This window comes from Tachypleus tridentatus, chromosome 1 (genome assembly GCF_004210375.1).
Source record: "Tachypleus tridentatus isolate NWPU-2018 chromosome 1, ASM421037v1, whole genome shotgun sequence".
Taxonomy (NCBI): Eukaryota; Metazoa; Arthropoda; class Merostomata; order Xiphosura; family Limulidae; genus Tachypleus; species Tachypleus tridentatus.
The window spans coordinates 151,953,109-151,973,100 of NC_134825.1; the positions used below are offsets into that span (position 1 = coordinate 151,953,109).

Sequence of the window (19,992 nt, forward strand, 5' to 3'; positions counted from 1 at the left end):
AGTGTAAGACTAGAGGGAAGGCAGCTAGTCATCACCACCCACCGCCAACTCTTGGGCTACTCTTTTACCGACGAATAGTGGGATTGACCGTCACATTATAACGCCCTCACGGCTGGGAGGGCGAGCATGTTTGTCGCGACTCGGGCGCGAACCCGCGACCCTCAGATTACGAAGCGCACGCCTTAACGCGCTAGGCCATGCCAGGCCCTATTAATTAGTCGTAAAACCTGCTGTGCTAATGCATAATTAATTATTTTGCTGCTTAATTTATTTATTCATTAATAACAGTTGTTATAAAAAAGTACTGTAGGCCCGAATCGAGATTATGTATCAATTATCCCTACTTCCCCTACTTGAAATCTGTTAATACCATGTACCGATAGGGGGCGACATTTACCTAATAATCCAGTACTCCACCATCAAACCCTTTTTAATATAATTACTGGGCAATAGAAGTAAAATAAAAGTCGTATTGCGTTAATAACAATAATCGTAGTTCTTGTGTACTGGATCACAACCATCATTGAACTGATCATGTAAAGTGTTTATCGCCTGTGCTTTTTATTACAATATATACCAGTATTTATTTTGATAAAACTTTGTAGAATGGATGGAAACTGCCTATTGTGGAGACACAAGTGTAGAGGACGACGTTTCGGAAGACTTTCCGTCGTTCGTTACCTGAAGACGAGAAGCGGAAGACTTTGGAAATGTCGTCCTTTATACTTGTGCTTCCACAACAGGCAGTTGCTGTCCATTCTTCAAAGTTTCATCATGAATACTCTGCCTAAACAATCCATCAAAGGATATTTACTTTATACGTGTGTTTTAAAATAGATGTACTTTAATGAAATACAATGATGACAAAATAACTATTTTAATGTACATTGATACCAAGCAGAATGATAATAGTGAATGTATATTTATATAACTATGTACATGATGGAATGATGTACACGTATGTAATTTATATCCATTTATGATCTGTTGTTTACAGTATACATTGAAACACATTTAATTGTCTATTACCTTTATTATTATGTTTTATAGGACAGGAATCATCATAATATAGGAAGGTCGTTTGAAAGGTAGAATACGTGTTTTTAAGTATAATACTTTGAAACCTGATTATTACTGTTCAATAAACCTTCACTAGCGAGCCTTTAATACAATTATAATTCGAAAATTGTCTGACCTTTTGTTACCCTCCTTCGATAAACTTATCAAGTATGAACCTATGTTCTATTCTGTAACATTTTCTGGTGGCGGCTGTGTCGTGAAGTTTAATTCAATGTGCAGAACAATGGTTACAACATGGTTACAGTGTAAGAATATCTTAATGATATAGATGTTTAAAGTTTTAACATTAAAAAGAAATTAATAAAATACAATCAACACAATTACTTTTTGAAAACATACATTTTAATGAGGTAATTGTAGATAACATCTATTCATAGCTGAGTTTTACCCTTATCTATTAGGCTAAGATCTTTTGTATTGCTTGAAGCTAGAAATATACATAGCAGTAATAAATAATTAGCTGTTCTCCTACTTCAAAATAGACAAGATCCATGTGACTTATTGGTTAAGATAAATCTATATCGGCAGTTTAACATCAATTGAATAAGAAGACGTTAACATGGGAAAGAGAAATGGTACAGATGCAAACCGTATTCTGCCTTTCTTTCTCTCTCCGTCATAGAAACAGTTTCTGCACTCTAACACTTTCTCATCTCTTTGGAGGGTAAAACGTTCTTGTTGTTACTGCTACAGTTTATACTCTAACTTCTTCTGTTTCAGTTTTTATAATTTTGTTTCTTCGTATTTAGTTTTCGATATCAATTTTAGTTCTAGTTATCAAATTACACCTTTTACATGCAGAGCGAAAAAAGAATGAACGTACCTAGACCATCTCTGGTTCACCGCGTAAATACCTGTCTCATAAAAAAAAACACCTTCAAATTGCTCAACTGACAGAGAGACCTTTTCAGTATGTCTTCAAGATAGATCTCTTGAACTTCACGTTATTTTGTTTTCATTTACTGCTAGTTCAAAACACACTTAGTTCATCGAATTATGTACATTTATACAGTTGTTCATTCTCTTTGACAACAATATTGAATACCACACTATAGACGAAACTTCATTTGATGTTTAATGTGTTTATGTCTTCTTTCCTTCTCTGTATCTCCCTAATTAGTTCATGTGTTCTCTGCATTTTTAAGCATGTTTAAGTAGTTTTCTCTTGCCGTTATATCCTGCTTCCATTGTTGTGCTTTTATAATTTCCTGTCGTTATTTTTTCTTATTTCTCTTCATTTTTTTTAATTGCCTGTATCGATTTAGGTCCGGCATGGCCAGATGGTTAAGGCGCTCGACTCATAATATGAGGGTCGTGGATTCGAATCTCTGTCACACCAAACATGCTCGCCCTTTCAGACGTTGGGGTGTTATATAGTGAAGGTCAATCCCACTATTCGTTGGTAAAAGAATATCCCAAGAGTTGGCGGTGAGTAGTGATGACTAGCTGCCTTCCCTCTAGTCTTACACTGTTAAATTAGGGACCGCTAGCGCAGATAGCCCTGGAGTAGCTTTGCGCGAAATTGAAAAACAAACCATTCGTGTTAGATTAATTAAGCTTTTTCTAGTAACAGCTAAAGAGTTGAAACTAGGTTTTTAACTCTTATTAACATTAAATCCTACATGTTAAGGCTGTGCTCTTAAACTGAGTTGCAGAACTTGTTTCGTTATTATTCTGATGTTCTGTGTATCTCATCCTATGAATAATACTATGTAACGAAATTTTTACTTTTTCTTGTTCCTGAGCAGAAAGTGTTATTTCTAAACTGCTTATGCCTAAAGTAAATAGAAAAGACCTATTTTTCTCTTCGATCTTTGCTTTTGTGACCTGGGAGCGTATAACGAAAACATGATGGGAGACTATATTTGGTGGCTGATACGTGAAAGTGATTCATATTACAGTCGCAAATCGAGAAAATACTCACTTCTAAACATTTTTGTATAACTTTAGTATAAATACATGTAAATCTTGATTCATATGTTGTTTTATTCAGACCTTATGTCGATAAAAATGTGCAAATTTGCTCGTTTTTACATAGAAAATAGGTTAATTTTAAAATTTCATTATCCAGGTCACAAAAGCAACGTTTGAAGGGAATAATGACCATTTTCTGTACTTTTGCAACATAAGCAATTAAGAAATAACACATACTATCCAGGAACATAATTTGTGTAACATAGTGTTATCAGTGTTTACATCGATGAACTTTGACTGGATTAGTTTTATCGTTACTATACATTTATAGACTCTGCCAAACATTGTTTATGTTTGTGTTGTTTTCTGTTTTTTAAAGACAATGAATATCTTCAGGCAATTATCTGTGAAACCAATATACAATTTGATCTTTGTTAATAAGATTGTGAATTAAAAAGAAAATCGAAATATATGTTAATTCTAGAATCTGTGTTAACGTTGATGATACTAACAAAAGTACCACATGCTATTAGGAGTCCTGATAATTTTTTTAGTAATTTATTATATATTTTAGAACCAATGGTAACCGTTTGCATGTAATTATTTTAGACTGAAGTTTCCACAAGACTCTGCAAACGTTATCTCGGATACGTTAATGTGTCATAAAATAAGACTGTGTGAAAAATTGTCATAAAACAAGACTATGGAATGTGTCTTAAGCAGTCCTTATTTTACTTCATGCCTTTTATTACGATAAAATTAAAATCTGATTATAGGAATGAAACGTGAGAAACATCAGAAACAGACATAATTGTATGGACTAAATTGTGCACCAATATCTATCAGGCGGTAGGTACATTGTACTGACGTTTTCAACACTCATATATTCTTGTCCTTACTTGTAGATGTTCAAAAAGTTCTATAATCTTAACAATTACGATAGGTAAATATCAGTACTACTAGTGGTTGTGGTGTTTTCGTAATGCAACTGTGTACAATTAGCTACACGCACTCTGCCCATCACAGGGATTCAAAACCCGAATTTTAGTGTTACAAGTTGTTAAACCCACCGCTGATCAATCGGAAGGTGAATAGTAATGAAATGAATGTGAAACATTAACTATACAAAATAAATATACGACAGACAAAGTACTCACTTTTAAGCAACAAATTCGAGGTCCTCTAACATTCAGCTGCGTATACATATATATATATATATTTATATTTATATATATATATATATGTGCGTAAACACAGCAGATAGTTCGATGTGGTTTACTATAAGAAAACGTAAATATATGTATATGTATCCACGAAAACTTTGTTATAAGCATTATTTTAATGAAGTAACAAAAATCAAAATATTTCAACCACAAAAAGCCTAATATATAGATATTTTGAACAACCAAACATATGAATACATGAATTATACTATATTCATATACCTTTGATAAAATATATTATTTTATAGATAATGATTTTGACAGGTTTGCTAAATTGTACGTGTTACCTATGCATCATCTTAGAAATATTATGAAAATACATCATGAGAATTTGATGATTCACGCATGACAACTGTAAGAAAACTTAGAGACGGAGGTGCTGCATGACCTAACATCATGCTACAGACGAGTATTGCAGGATATAATTATTTTATTGTTATTTTTAATACAATGGAATATGAGCCACATTATTAAACTAAATGTGAAAGAATCCCTCTTAGCTCTAACTGATAATGTGGATCAATTGATCTAAAAAAGTAATCAAATAATGGATGATCTTATTGAAATCCTCCATCACAAAGGAATTGGTAACTAGCATCTAATAATAAGTAATAACAAGTAATTAATAATCAAATACAGATGACAGTATAGGCTATTACTCATTACAATAATTGATATGTGATTTCCACACCTTACTTTACTTGATGGATTTAGTGTTGGCCATACAGAGAACAAAAAGAGTTGCCACAGTTTAGTTCAATATTTTATATTATGATTATATCCACATCTAAATAGTGTAACTATAGACAGCTTAATGTCAGTAATTTGTCAGTGCATAACACGAGAGCTTTGTATATGAGTTAACCCAAGCCATGAAGATTGAATGCCAGGTGGTTAGGGCACTATACTCGTAATCTGAGGATCGCGGGTTCGAATTCTCGTCACACCAAGTATGTTTACCTTTTCAGTCGTAAAGGTATTATAATGTGGCACTCAATCTCACTACTCTTTGGTAAAAGAGCAGCCCAAGAGTTGGCAGTGGGTGGTGATGACTAGCTGCCTTCTTTCTAGTCTTACACTGTTAAATTATAGACGGCTAATGCAAGTAACCTTCGCGTAGTTTTGCGCAAAATTCAAAACAAAAAACAAAATCAACTGTCTTATAACACACGTCAATAAAACATTTACTCGTACTGATACTGCATAAAAAATGTTGTATATTCTCTTTAGACACACCCATTCATTGATTAATATTTTTAGGTGAGTTAATATATTTCAAAATCTCAACGTATCGAATTCCCAATTAATCAAATTAAAAAGTGAAATTTCAGGAAAAAACAGTTTTATTTCCAACTATTAAACCAGTTTTAAAAGCGACAAATTTAACTACGTATGTGGCATCATAACTGAGCTTTTCAGACATAGTTATGTAAATGAGTAAAAAGTCGATATTTGAACAAACTCAGACTCGGATGAACAGCTGAATTCTGCTTTCCAATTTAAATCAATACTTTAAAAATTCTACAATTAAATACCAAACAGTTTTACTGAAACTAAAAGGTCTAAATAATTCAGTACTTCCACATGTCGGGTGTATGTTATGCAATCTTATAATGTCAAAAACCGCGTTTCGATACCCGTGGTGGGCAGAGCACAGATAACCCATTGTGTAGCTTTGTGAGTAACTTCAAACAAACAACTTCTAATGTTCATTGATAATGAATCCTTTGTTACAAGATGAGTGAGCAATTTATCGAAGCACTCTTGCATAAAGGATTTTTTAATAAGTTTCGTTTGGTTTGAATTTCGCGCAAAGCTACGCGAGGGCTATCTGTGCTAGCCGTCCCTAATTTAGTAGTGTAAGACTAGAGGGAAGGCAACTAGTCTTCATTACCCATCGCCAACTCTTGGGCTACTCTTTTACCAACGAATAGTGGGATTAACCGTCACATTGTAACGCCCCCACGGCTGAAAGAGCGAGCATGTTTGGTGTGGCGGGGATTCGAGCCCGTGATCATTAGATTACGACTTGAGTGCCCCAATCACTTGGTCATGCATGGCCTTTTTAATAAGTAATTACTTGCTTGATAATTTATATGTGAAAACATAGACGGATTGTCCTCTGTGTTAAATACTACCTTTGTTTTTACCAGAGTTGGGTAACAGTATAGCGAATAATACAAATTTGTTTATTTTTGAAAATTTTCCTTTACAGACAGGTATCTAATCAACAATTCTTACGATACCTAACAGCTGATATTAAAGTTGCTAACCTATTTAGAAAACGTTAAAAATGAATTAGAACAAGTATACAATTAATAGGCAATGATTTAAACTTTTGCATAAACTGAAGGATCAAAACCTTGAAAAATCCTTGAGTACAATAAATAAGTATAATCATAGGTAATATATAGAAAAATTAAATGTTCATATTTCAAGTAACACATTATAAAATAATTGGTCATGAGTAAAGTGGAAAAGGAAAAAAAAATAAAGGTTTAATTCTCCATTAATATTACAAGATGCAACATGTTTGATGAGTGGTGTCCATACAACGTTGAGTAGTTGTGGTTGTTGGATGTTATTTTGGGTTAATAAACACTAGTGGTTCAATATATTTTGTTTGGAGGGAAATAGCTTCTTTGATTTTCATCTGTTTCATTTTTTTCCCTTGTGTTCGTTATTTTTGTACTTTTTAAGCCTATTATGTTATAGTTTTTCTGATTGTGAAAGGTTATATCCGGTGTGTTTACAGCATATTTTTTTCCCCATCTTCCTTTTGTTGTTCTTCGAGTCTCACCTGTAACGGTCTTTGTGCTTCTCATATGTATTGATTATCACATCCATACTGAGTGCTATAGTCATGTTCTCTCTGAGAGGATTGGGACCTAGGTATTTTACTGTGATGAGACTGTTGAATAGTGTTGGAGTGCTTAAGAATATTACTTTATTCGTTATTGCAAAATAGAAGAAAAAAATTTGCTTAATAACATATGTTATGGTGTGAAAACCTTTACAACTGGCAAAACAGAATTGTAATCAAATATATTTGTCGTAAGACATTAGCGTTAAGCCTATTATATGTTTAACAATATATTTTTTACCTAGTCTCTTAGGGTTTCGTGTTTTTTTGTATCTTAGCCGGCCTGAATAACTGGATTGAACGAAACGCGTCGTCAGCAATGGATATGGTGGATGTAGTGGTGTGGTTGAAATAGTCTTATTATATTCTCTTCTTATTGTTGAAAGTACCTAAAGTACTTAGATAAAAGGCGTAGTACGTAAAAATATATTAGGCTTATTGCTAATGTCTCATGACAAGCATAATTAACTTTCTAAATAACTGTTAAAACAAACAGAATCCACAACGACCAGTGTTAAATACAATGCATATTGCTGTGAAAGGTACAGATATTACAAGTTGTTAGAATCTCTAAGCGTAACTAATCGTTGGTTAGTGTCTTTGAACCAAAACTTGGATGAAGTAAATGCAGAAACCAAAGTATTAACTTGTCTAATAAATCAAAATTTTAAAAGATACCTTTACCATTTAAACCAGTGTTTAGAGCCCAATATTTATGTATACATACTATATCTCTCTGCATTAGTTTATGATATACTTGTAACATTGTTAAACAATGCAAACTCTCTAAATAACAACGGCATTTATTACACCATTAAATAATACAGTTCTTACAGGAACCACGAAACTCCGTGTAGTTGCTTAGAAGCTACTAGCATATAACAAACAAACTAATAAAAAGTAACTGCCAACATTCACAGATATTTTCCGAATGTCTACAGTATTTTCAAAATTATTAACGTATTGAATAACCTTAAGAATACTTGTAAGCGTTTAGAGAATACTTTGAACATATTAGACACTGTATAATCACAATAATATGTATAAATATCATCTTCAACGTAAGACACTTTTTACAGAGGTCTGAAATGTTCGTAATACCGTTCAACAATGGCCTACAATTGATGGTACTTGTAACGTTTTGTATTTCGAATATTCGCACAAAGTTACGTAAGAACTTTCTACGTCTCTTTCCTCATTTTTAACTGACAAGCTAGAGGAGAAGCAGCTAGTTAACAGTACTCTCCTCCACTAGTTGGGCTACTCTAATCGAATAGTGGGATTTGACTATCACTCCTATAATATCTCCATGGCTTAAACGTGTGGAGCGCAATTTCGCACCAGCGATGCGCAAACCTGAACTTTCCAATGCTTATTCCAACACGATGACCATTCAGACCTCACCAAGTAAATTGCAGATTTTAATTCAATTACATATTACATTACTATCAATGACGCTTATAACTTTTAACATTGTTGTGCACTACAAGGACGAAAGAATTTAAAAACCTAACATTTTTGTACTAACGTGAAACTAAACAGTTTCTATAGCAATCGACCCGAAAGTTTAATTATATACACGGATTTATGTATTACTAGCAAAATTACCCAACTTTGCTCGGATTATAGGTTTCAGACGACTTACATCAGTGTATATATTCTGAAACCATTTTATCATAAAAGTATAAACAATATACTTTTGTTGTTAAGCGATATGACTTAAAAGCCATTGTTTAAGTGCACTGTTAGAAAAATGCATTGGCCTTTCAACATATATATTCCAAAATGTTATATAGGAAACCGATTATTTTCTATATCGTTTTTTTCTATCTCACCTTATTAAAAAGATATATGCATGAAAATGGATAAGATAAATAATACTCAGGTGCATACCCTCAGGGTGCACTTAGTTTGAGTGTTTTGATCGAGTTATTTGGGTGATATATTCTAAATAACTTTGTCAGCATGTGTAAATTCTGAACTTATTTTAGCATAGAAGAACATTAAAAATATTTAAACATTTTTATTTCTTAGAAATATAAAAATATTCCTTTTCCATGTGGTTTTCTTTGCTAACTTCTCTTCTTAAACATGTGTGCGCACACATGTGGATAATATAAGTAACTTAATACCCAGGAGTACACCAGTATGATCCACTTATTATATTTTAATGTAAGGAACCACTTCTTTCATAAGAGTTTTCCTTGCTTTCCTCACAAGAAAATGCACACGCTTACGCACGTGGATTTGAAATAATACCCACGTACACATTCTCAGGGACCACTTAGTATGTGTGCACAATTTTACGTTTCTAGTTTACTTTTTCTTGGTGTCATGACAGCCACACAGACTCATTTTTTTATTATTATCTACTAGTAAAAGTATCCAGTTTATATATTCTTAATCTTGATAATTGTGTCACTGGGTGTATTCTGAACCTATTGTACCATAGAATAACAGTAAAAATGTTTAGATATTTTTATTTTTTAGACACATAAAAAGCCGTAGAGAAAGTACAATAAATTCGGATTTACTTATTATGAAAGAATTTTATTAGTACGCTAAATAATTCACATTTATACTTGATATCACAAATTTCAATCACATTCTATCAGAATCTATTATATTTTTACTATTATTATTGATTGTTTTTCAACTAAAACAGACAGACATGTACACACATTATAATAATAACATTAACACTAAAGAAGTGGCTCTTTATATTACAGATGTTTCTAAACGAACGTATTATCAATTTTTATTGATTAAATAACAAATATTACAGCAAAACAATTTTGAAAATGAAATAGTGTATGCCACAATGTCACTTTGCAATTTCTTAAACTGTAAACAGACAAAACTACTAGGCTTTACTTTCTTTTCTATGGAATGGACGTAGCTCATTATTTATTTTGCCGAGAGTGTGAATCTACAGATTCGTGGTTTGCAACCAATTAACAAAAAATGCAACCCGCACTTCGAGATTGTAAATGCCTTTATGAACGACAGTTAAATGACACTATTCAGCAATACAAATGATCACGCAGTATGCTGTTATTATGGTAGTTAAATGACACTATTCAGCAATACAAATGATCACGCAGTATGCTGTTATTATGGCAGTTAAATGACACTATTCAGCAATACAAATGATTACGCAGTATGCTGTTATTATGGCAGTTAAATGACACTATTCAGCAATACAAATGATCACGCAGTATGCTGTTATTATGGTAGTTAAATGACACTATTCAGCAATACAAATGATTACGCAGTATGCTGTTATTATGGTAGTTAAATGACACTATTCAGCAATACAAATGATCACGCAGTATGCTGTTATTATGGCAGTTAAATGACACTATTCAGCAATACAAATGATCACGCAGTATGCTGTTATTATGGTAGTTAAATGACACTATTCAGCAATACAAATGATCACGCAGTATGCTGTTATTATGGCAGTTAAATGACACTATTCAGCAATACAAATGATCACGCAGTATGCTGTTATTATGGTAGTTAAATGACACTATTCAGCAATACAAATGATCACGCAGTATGCTGTTATTATGGCAGTTAAATGACACTATTCAGCAATACAAATGATTACGCAGTATGCTGTTATTATGGCAGTTAAATGACACTATTCAGCAATACAAATGATCACGCAGTATGCTGTTATTATGGTAGTTAAATGACACTATTCAGCAATACAAATGATTACGCAGTATGCTGTTATTATGGTAGTTAAATGACACTATTCAGCAATACAAATGATCACGCAGTATGCTGTTATTATGGCAGTTAAATGACACTATTCAGCAATACAAATGATCACGCAGTATGCTGTTATTATGGTAGTTAAATGACACTATTCAGCAATACAAATGATCACGCAGTATGCTGTTATTATGGCAGTTAAATGACACTATTCAGCAATACAAATGATCACGCAGTATGCTGTTATTATGGTAGTTAAATGACACTATTCAGCAATACAAATGATTACGCAGTATGCTGTTATTATGGTAGTTAAATGACACTATTCAGCAATACAAATGATTACGCAGTATGCTGTTATTATGGTAGTTAAATGACACTATTCAGCAATACAAATGATCACGCAGTATGCTGTTATTATGGCAGTTAAATGACACTATTCAGCAATACAAATGATTACGCAGTATGCTGTTATTATGGTAGTTAAATGACACTATTCAGCAATACAAATGATTACGCAGTATGCTGTTATTATGGTAGTTAAATGACACTATTCAGCAATACAAATGATTACGCAGTATGCTGTTATTATGACAGTTAAATGACACTATTCAGCAATACAAATGATCACGCAGTATGCTGTTATTATGACAGTTAAATGACACTATTCAGCAATACAAATGATCACGCAGTATGCTGTTATTATGGAAGTTAAATGACACTATTCAGCAATACAAATGATTACGCAGTATGCTGTTATTATGGTAGTTAAATGACACTATTCAGCAATACAAATGATTACGCAGTATGCTGTTATTATGACAGTTAAATGACACTATTCAGCAATACAAATGATCACGCAGTATGCTGTTATTATGACAGTTAAATGACACTATTCAGCAATACAAATGATCACGCAGTATGCTGTTATTATGGTAGTTAAATGACACTATTCAGCAATACAAATGATCACGCAGTATGCTGTTATTATGGTAGTTAAATGACACTATTCAGCAATACAAATGATCACGCAGTATGCTGTTATTATGGTAGTTAAATGACACTATTCAGCAATACAAATGATTACGCAGTATGCTGTTATTATGGTAGTTAAATGACACTATTCAGCAATACAAATGATCACGCAGTATGCTGTTATTATGACAGTTAAATGACACTATTCAGCAATACAAATGATCACGCAGTATGCTGTTATTATGACAGTTAAATGACACTATTCAGCAATACAAATGATCACGCAGTATGCTGTTATTATGGAAGTTAAATGACACTATTCAGCAATACAAATGATCACGCAGTATGCTGTTATTATGGTAGTTAAATGACACTATTCAGCAATACAAATGATCACGCAGTATGCTGTTATTATGGTAGTTAAATGACACTATTCAGCAATACAAATGATTACGCAGTATGCTGTTATTATGGTAGTTAAATGACACTATTCAGCAATACAAATGATCACGCAGTATGCTGTTATTATGGTAGTTAAATGACACTATTCAGCAATACAAATGATCACGCAGTATGCTGTTATTATGGCAGTTAAATGACACTATTCAGCAATACAAATGATCACGCAGTATGCTGTTATTATGGTAGTTAAATGACACTATTCAGCAATACAAATGATCACGCAGTATGCTGTTATTATGGCAGTTAAATGACATTATTCAGCAATACAAATGATCACGCAGTATGCTGTTATTATGGTAGTTAAATGACACTATTCAGCAATACAAATGATCACGCAGTATGCTGTTATTATGGCAGTTAAATGACATTATTCAGCAATACAAATGATCACGCAGTATGCTGTTATTATGGCAGTTAAATGACATTATTCAGCAATACAAATGATCACGCAGTATGCTGTTATTAGCCTTCTCTATAGTCTTTTGGCTCAAATTTAGCAGTAGTTTTCTATGAAAAGTCCTTTTGTACCTTTGTGCAAAATTTTTTTAAAAATTCTTTCTTCTATCACTTTTTAAAGTAACAATAGGATATTAATATTTTTTGTGCATATATAAAATGTTCAAGAATTATTTTTTACATTAAATTAACATATCTTTCCGCTTTCTACGTACTCTCTATAAGCTCACATTTTTTATACTGGACAGATGAATTTTTAAACATTACATAAAACCAGATTTTGATTTATAAACTAAAAGGTATTTCATGAAAAAAATTACAAAAAAGATGTTAAAAGTCTACAGTTATAATTAATAACTGCAAAATATTCCGATGACCACCTGCCTTAGATTATTAGCTTGATACCTTTGCTGATTTAAAAGTGATTTAATATTATTCATACAAAAAATATTTTATATTTACAATCTACTTGGTGACTAGAGAACACTAGTTCTCATATACTGATGAATATTTATTGTCAAATTTCCCGAGTTTGTACACATTAAAGTTTTTTCAGAAGTATAACTAAGACTCGATTTTTTCCTGTCACATCTTGTAGCTTATAAATCTCCATTAAGATGTGGATGAACTTATTAGATAATTAAAGATGGTAATAACATTTTTTCACTGGAAAAACAAGGAAAGAACTTTCGAGATAAATTAATAACTTATCTGTTATTTCAACCATCAGAATTCATGTACGAACATTGCTTTAAGCGCTTTTTAAAAGACAAGAACTTCCTCCTCCTTAACCCGTTACTATAGTAACGGCGAATGTAAAGATAATCTATTAGCCGAAGGCATTGTGGAACTAGCTAGCTGTATTAATATTAGACGAGTTGTAATTTCAAAGAGCTTCAACGACTTGTTACTAGAATTTCGAAACAAAATGAGTGCCAGTGACAAGAAATATAAGACTTTTGTGGAAGTTTAGATCTTCATCGAAGAAAAAAGATGTATACAAATAAGTAACACTTTCATAAACTGATGAGTTTATGATAGCAATAACTTGTATGTTATATAGTAACAGACAAAATAACAAAAGTCTTGACATCGAGTAATTTAAACCTATTAGGTTTTGTTGTATTTTCGACACTTATACATTTGAAGTAAGAGGGATCATAGCAGGACATATTGATTATCAGACTTATTTGATACTAGGAAACGGAAAAACCACTGTAAAAGTTATTTATAGAGGAATATTGACGATTATGTATAATAAAAGGAGTTGTTGTTGATTACAAGAGTAAAAAAATCAATTACAGTGCCACGGTAAAGAAATGGAAAGGCAGTGTTGAGATTAAAGTAGTAAAATAAAACAGTAGAATATTTTATACGTTAAGAGAATAGTAGAATACGGCTTTGTAATAATTATTTGAACGATATAATATTTTATTTACTGAGAGAATATGCTTTACAAGGATTAGTATAATAGTAGAATATTTTGTAAAGGAAGGAAACAGTAGAATACAGACGATTTCCCAACATATGACTGCCTAAGAGGATGAGCATGTTTTAATCAGTCTTGTTCTGATACGGCCCAGCATGACCAGATGGTTAAGGCACTCGACTCGTAATTCAAGGGTCGCGGATTCGAATCCTCGTCACACCAAATATGTTCGCCCTTTCAGCTGTGAGGACGTTATAATGTGACAGTCAATCCCACTATTCGTTGGTAAAAGAGTAGCCCAAGAGTTGGCGGTGGGTGGTGATGACTAGCTGCTTTCCCTCTAGTCTTACACTGCTAAATTAGGTACGGCTAGCGCAGATAGCCCTCGTATAGCTTTGCGCAAAATTCAAACCAAACCAATTGTTTTGATAGAAAGGACTACATATGTCTACCAGAAGATAAATTTACAATAAAGCTAAAAGCAAATGTAACTAGACTATTAAGATCACAGCAAAGTTGACAAAAAAGATAATAGGTTTTGATACATTATAGAGTTGTTATAATTAAGACGACCACCATGGAATGCACTTTAATCTACTAATTTCAAGTACAAAAAGTGACAAAAATATTGGACACTAAACTTCATCAGCCGGCTCTTGTCGGCACGTAAAAAAGCGTACTTTTGTTTTTCTTTTAATTCCTACTCTGTGAGTAATAGGAACTAGAGTTTCTTGTTTTGGTTTTTTTTCGTTTGACGAGTTTCGTGCAGAGCTACTCGAGGGCTATCTGCATCTTCTAATATTGAAAGAATAGACTAAAGGGAAGACATGTGTTCAACACCACTTACCACCGTCTTTTAGGCTACTCTTCAACAACGAAAAGTGGGATTAACCATTACATTATAATGCCTTCTGAAAGAAAAAGCATGTTTAGTGAGTGGTTGCAATCTAGCGACCTAAGTCGATTGGCCTCGTCATCAGACCATGCCAAAACAGGCTTTATTTAAATTGTTAACTGTTACAGAAAAGTATAATTTATGACAACTAGTGCCACATGCGAGTGTCTGTGAGATCGTGATAAAAAGAAAGCATTTTAACCTCTGTACGTGTTTATGGGAGACATGTGGCTTGCAGTTGTTTCTCATATATAAACCTATTGATGTCTCAAATATCTAATCAGAAGTTAAGGGAAACAAAAATCATTGTGATCTTCAGTGTCCATTATGACCAATAGTTTAGGAGCGTGTTGGCTTACATGCCTAATTCATAAATGTCTGCTATTCTCAGGTGTACCAATTTCCTAAGGGAAAGTTCATTACCCGCTCTAACTACAGGTAAACAGAATATGCAGTTGTTTGTGTAATTTCGCACAAAGCTACTCAAGAGCTAACTGCGCAGTTTTCTTGACTTAGAAGCGATAGAATAGGGTGAAGACAGATAATCAACACCTCCCACCACAAATTCCTTGACTATTTAATACCAACGAATAATAGTATTGACTACCACATTACAATGTCTCCTTGGCTGAAAGAAAGAGCATATTCAGTTATCTTCATCATTTTACTAGCATAAAAAGTTAAAAGTTACGACAGTAAAACCTGCCTATATATTTGCGTAATTATATAAGATACGAATGTTGTTTCAAAAGTTAAAGGCTGAAACTTTAAAATCTATATCACTTCAAGAACACTTTATCTCCTAGAACGGTATTGTCTCAAATTTAGTAATTCCTTCTTTGTTACAGCTCATTAGCCAATAACACTTTTTATTCCATCTGTACAGATATAAGGGTATAAAATATTTTAAAAATTTAAGGTCTCAGATACTATCAGTTTATTTTTTGATACAGAATAATAACTACGTGAAGACATTTTTATCTCTGTACCCTCATTGAGTTGCCGAATTTTCTTCGACTTGCAGTTTTGTAGCTGGGAAATGTACGGGCTAATGCATACAAATAACTATCAGAATGGATGTAAAACTGTAACATTCCTCATACAGACGAAATATTTAATTACTTAACTTAATTGGACTGTTAAAAGGTAACTATATAATCCTCAATTAGTCATAGAATGCGAGTTATTTCGTTGTGAACAAACAAGTGTCTCATTACAATTTACAAAATTACAAAAGGGTAAAAGAGCTTAAATGGGAAATTTAAATTAACATTTGGAAGATCTGAAACATTGTAGGCATCATACTGTTATTGTATACAACCGCACATTTTTAGGTCCTCCGAAAATACCAATTTACCTTGCATTTTTTTATGAGTTATTTTTGTTTTCCTTTTTTTTATAACACTATACTAAAAATATATTTTTTATAAAATGCAACTCCGGTAAATTGAAAGGTTTAAATTTCATCACTTCTTTTATGACTTAGATTTTCTTTTTTGTTCTAGTATTTTCCAATGCTCATAAACGTCTTTACTACAACAGGAAACACTTTGGTCAGTATGTCTAGTATGCTGATGTGTACTTCTTATACCAATATGGTTAAACAACTCAAACCCAGAGACTTATCATGGCGGTGGTTTTAACTGTTGTTGTTCTCGTTCATGTCACAGATCTTCTCCATCAAGTTATACAGATTTGTTTTTAATAATAGCCTTAATTTAATCTGGAAGTTGTTTACACTCTTCAATATCAGTACTACATTTATATGAAGTTTGTTTGTTTCTTAATTGTATATATCAAAGTGAAATATTTACAAAGAGGTGATCTTAAATAACATGGTTCACATTTCTGATAATAAGATAGTCCTTGATTTAATCAGTTTCTCACTGGGCTTCAATCTCTTTAGTTCTCATAATGCTACCAATTATTTGAACACTTTATCCCGAACCAGGTTCCTAAGATTCGTTATTATCGTTGACATTTCTTGTTTGGTTTGTATAAGTTTTGTTACCTAACATCCTTTTGATGACATTTTAAACATTTAGCGTTTCTCATAGAACAAATCTACACATTTTTCTGACACTTGAGCACTTTGTCACCCTGTTAATTTGTTTTCATGAAGGTTTCAGAGCTTAAAGGAAAATACCGATTCCCTTGGTTGAAACAAATAAATCCTCAATGTTTGTGTTAGAGATAAGCTCCCCAATGGGTAACTTGGTTATTAGTCACCACACGAATTGAATTCCGAATTTTAGCATTATAAGCCCTCGTGTTTACCCTTAAGTTACCCAGGCACTTCAGTTTTTGAACGCTCTTATGTGTTTTGTAATAAATCTAGGCTCATTATTTTTGGCATATTTTTGTGTAGACATTTAAAGTTTTTTTACTGGTTGAAATATATTTCTAAGAAATTAAACATCAAAACTAACATTGAATCAAACTAATGAAACTTAATTAAAATTAGTGAGTAACTATGTCTGTCCGTTACTGGTTTAGTGCTTGATAAACGGCTGGGAGTTGTGGCGTTCTCTTGTAATCCAGCTACTTGGAGACGGAGTTGGTGGACGGCTTGAGGTTGGGAGTTCTGCTGTATACTGACCTATGTCGATCGGGCGTCAACACTAAGCTCGGCGTCAATATGGTAACCTATGGGGAGCCTAAGGTGACCAGGTTGATTAATGAGGAGCGAATCGGCCCGGGGCGGAAACGCAGCAGGCAAAAGTTCCCGCGTCGTGCAGTAGTGGGATCGCGCCTGTGTATGGAGTAGCCCATCCGACATATTCGGACTCAATTCCTTTTAAGGCCCGGCATGGCCAAGCGTGTTAAGGCGTGCGACTCGTTACCTGATGGTCGCGGTTTCGCATCCCCGTCGCGCCAAACATGCTCGCCCTCCCAACCGTGGGGGCGTTATAATGTTATGGTCAATCCCACTATTCGTTGGTAGAAGAGTAGCCCAAGAGTTGGCGGTGAGTGGTGATGACTAGCTGCCTTCCCTCTAGTCTTACACTGCTAAATTAGGGACGGCTAGCACAGATAGCCCTCGTTTAGCTTTGCACGAAATTCATAAACAAACAAACAAACTTGATAAACGATACATGTTCCTGGTTTGTCCAAACACTATTGTTATATAAATAAAGTTATAGAAACCAACCTTCCATAAAAATAAAAGCATTCAGGTAAAATGTGCAAATTCATTTTTTTTTCACTTATTTCACAAAAGCATTTTAGAGTTTCGTTTTGTTGACTTTTCGTGTGATAACACATTTAATGTTTCATGTGTAAAGTGCCATGTTTCTTGCTTCCACAAGCTGAAGCCAAAGGCCAACAATAAACAAAAATAATGGTCCAAATGCTTATAGTGGAACAAATGGCTAATCAAAATCTTACTTTATGGCACGAAAAAGATAAATGTGTTTTTCTTTTTATACGATCATCTCTATATAAAAGATTATCTTGTTCTCGGAAGGAAAGACAGTACTTGTCTTCTTGGGTGTTTTGTTTTTCTTTGCACAGTTTCTCTTAATATTTTCACATAAGCTACACGGAATGTGGTTCAAGCAATAACTAACGTTTTTAACATCACATTTTGAAAACGAGAAAGGAACTACGACAGCTGGAGTAAAGCACACGACACAACTCTGATGAAGCACACGACACGACTCTGATGAAGCACACGACACAACTCTGATGAAGCACACGACACGACTCTGATGAAGCACACGAGAGGTTTTTTCAGAACAAACTTTCGTATTTTTCAGACCACCTAGAAAATCGCCTATTGTACAAACTCAAGATTCTCTTTATGAAAAAGGACTAAAATGGCTTTTTGGCTTTTTTTCTCTCTCTATTTTTTGAGTAACTATAACCTAGTGTATACGAAAGTATAAAATATTGAACAAGATTATTAGGGTGCATAATATAGGAAAAGAACATACTTTCTGTTTCGCTTGTTTGGACGAAATAAGATATTAAATATCTATATCACCTTTTCTTGGTCTAGACAAACAGCTTCTAGCAAATCCACTTTTGTCCTCAATAGAAGAGTTACAAAAACATTTCACGAATGCGACACTAAGCGACACTTGTGCCTAAGTGTCAAAATGGGAACTGTTTCTTTCCTCTTCGAAAAACTGCGCCACTTACCAGAAAAATGTTTATGAATTTTGGAATAAGTCATGTTTTGTGGACACCTTTGAGAAATATTATAAAATCGTATTTTTTGAGCATATGAAACATCTTTCGTAGTAGCTGTAAGAAACAAAATATAAACGTTAAATTCTGAATATCAGGTATCAGTGATAACATGTAGATTTGAAAGGTTCAGGAATACTTTATTACCGTTAAAATAATAATATAACGCTTCACTTATATATATTTCTACGATTGTTTTGAAAATTTAAAAGTACTGTGATAATTCAATGTTACTCCTTTTAGCTATTATTTTCAGTTCCTTTTATGTAAATAATGTAAAACTATTTGTTTGGTAACAGTCAAAATAAAATAAGCCATTTTCTCCAATGTTTAATTTTCTAAATCTACTAACCATTTAGCTCTTTGCCCAGTCTGTTTTAAGCATGTATTACCAAAATATAACCTGAAGTAAATTATTTCTTTTTAGTCAATACTGATGGATTTTAAACATACGTTTTCGGATCAGTAGTAACCCTTAAGGCTTATGACACTAAAAACAGGGTTTCAGTACCTGTTTGAGGTAGAGCTAAAATAGTTCATTGTGTAGGTTTGGGCTTAACAGTAAAACAAATAAACGAATAAAGGATTTTTAAATCCTTGATTGCAAACTTTAAGGAAAAACTTTTTTTGCCTGTATGGTTATTTAGGTTCTTGTAAAGTGCCTTATTAATAACTGTCAATGGTTAGCCTCTTAGCATTCGCCTGAGGTGCGAAAGGTCTGAGGTTAGAATCCAGTGTGACATAATAATAAATTACTTTGATAGAGAAAAACTGGCTCCCA

General features: G+C 33.2%; 1 protein-coding gene across 1 annotated transcript in view; it reads right to left on the bottom strand.

Annotated features, from left to right (window-relative positions):
• LOC143227373 (frequenin-1-like) overlaps window positions 1–19,992 on the bottom strand; it is an 81,045-nt gene that overhangs the window by 47,026 nt on the left and 14,027 nt on the right. The window lies entirely within an intron of this gene.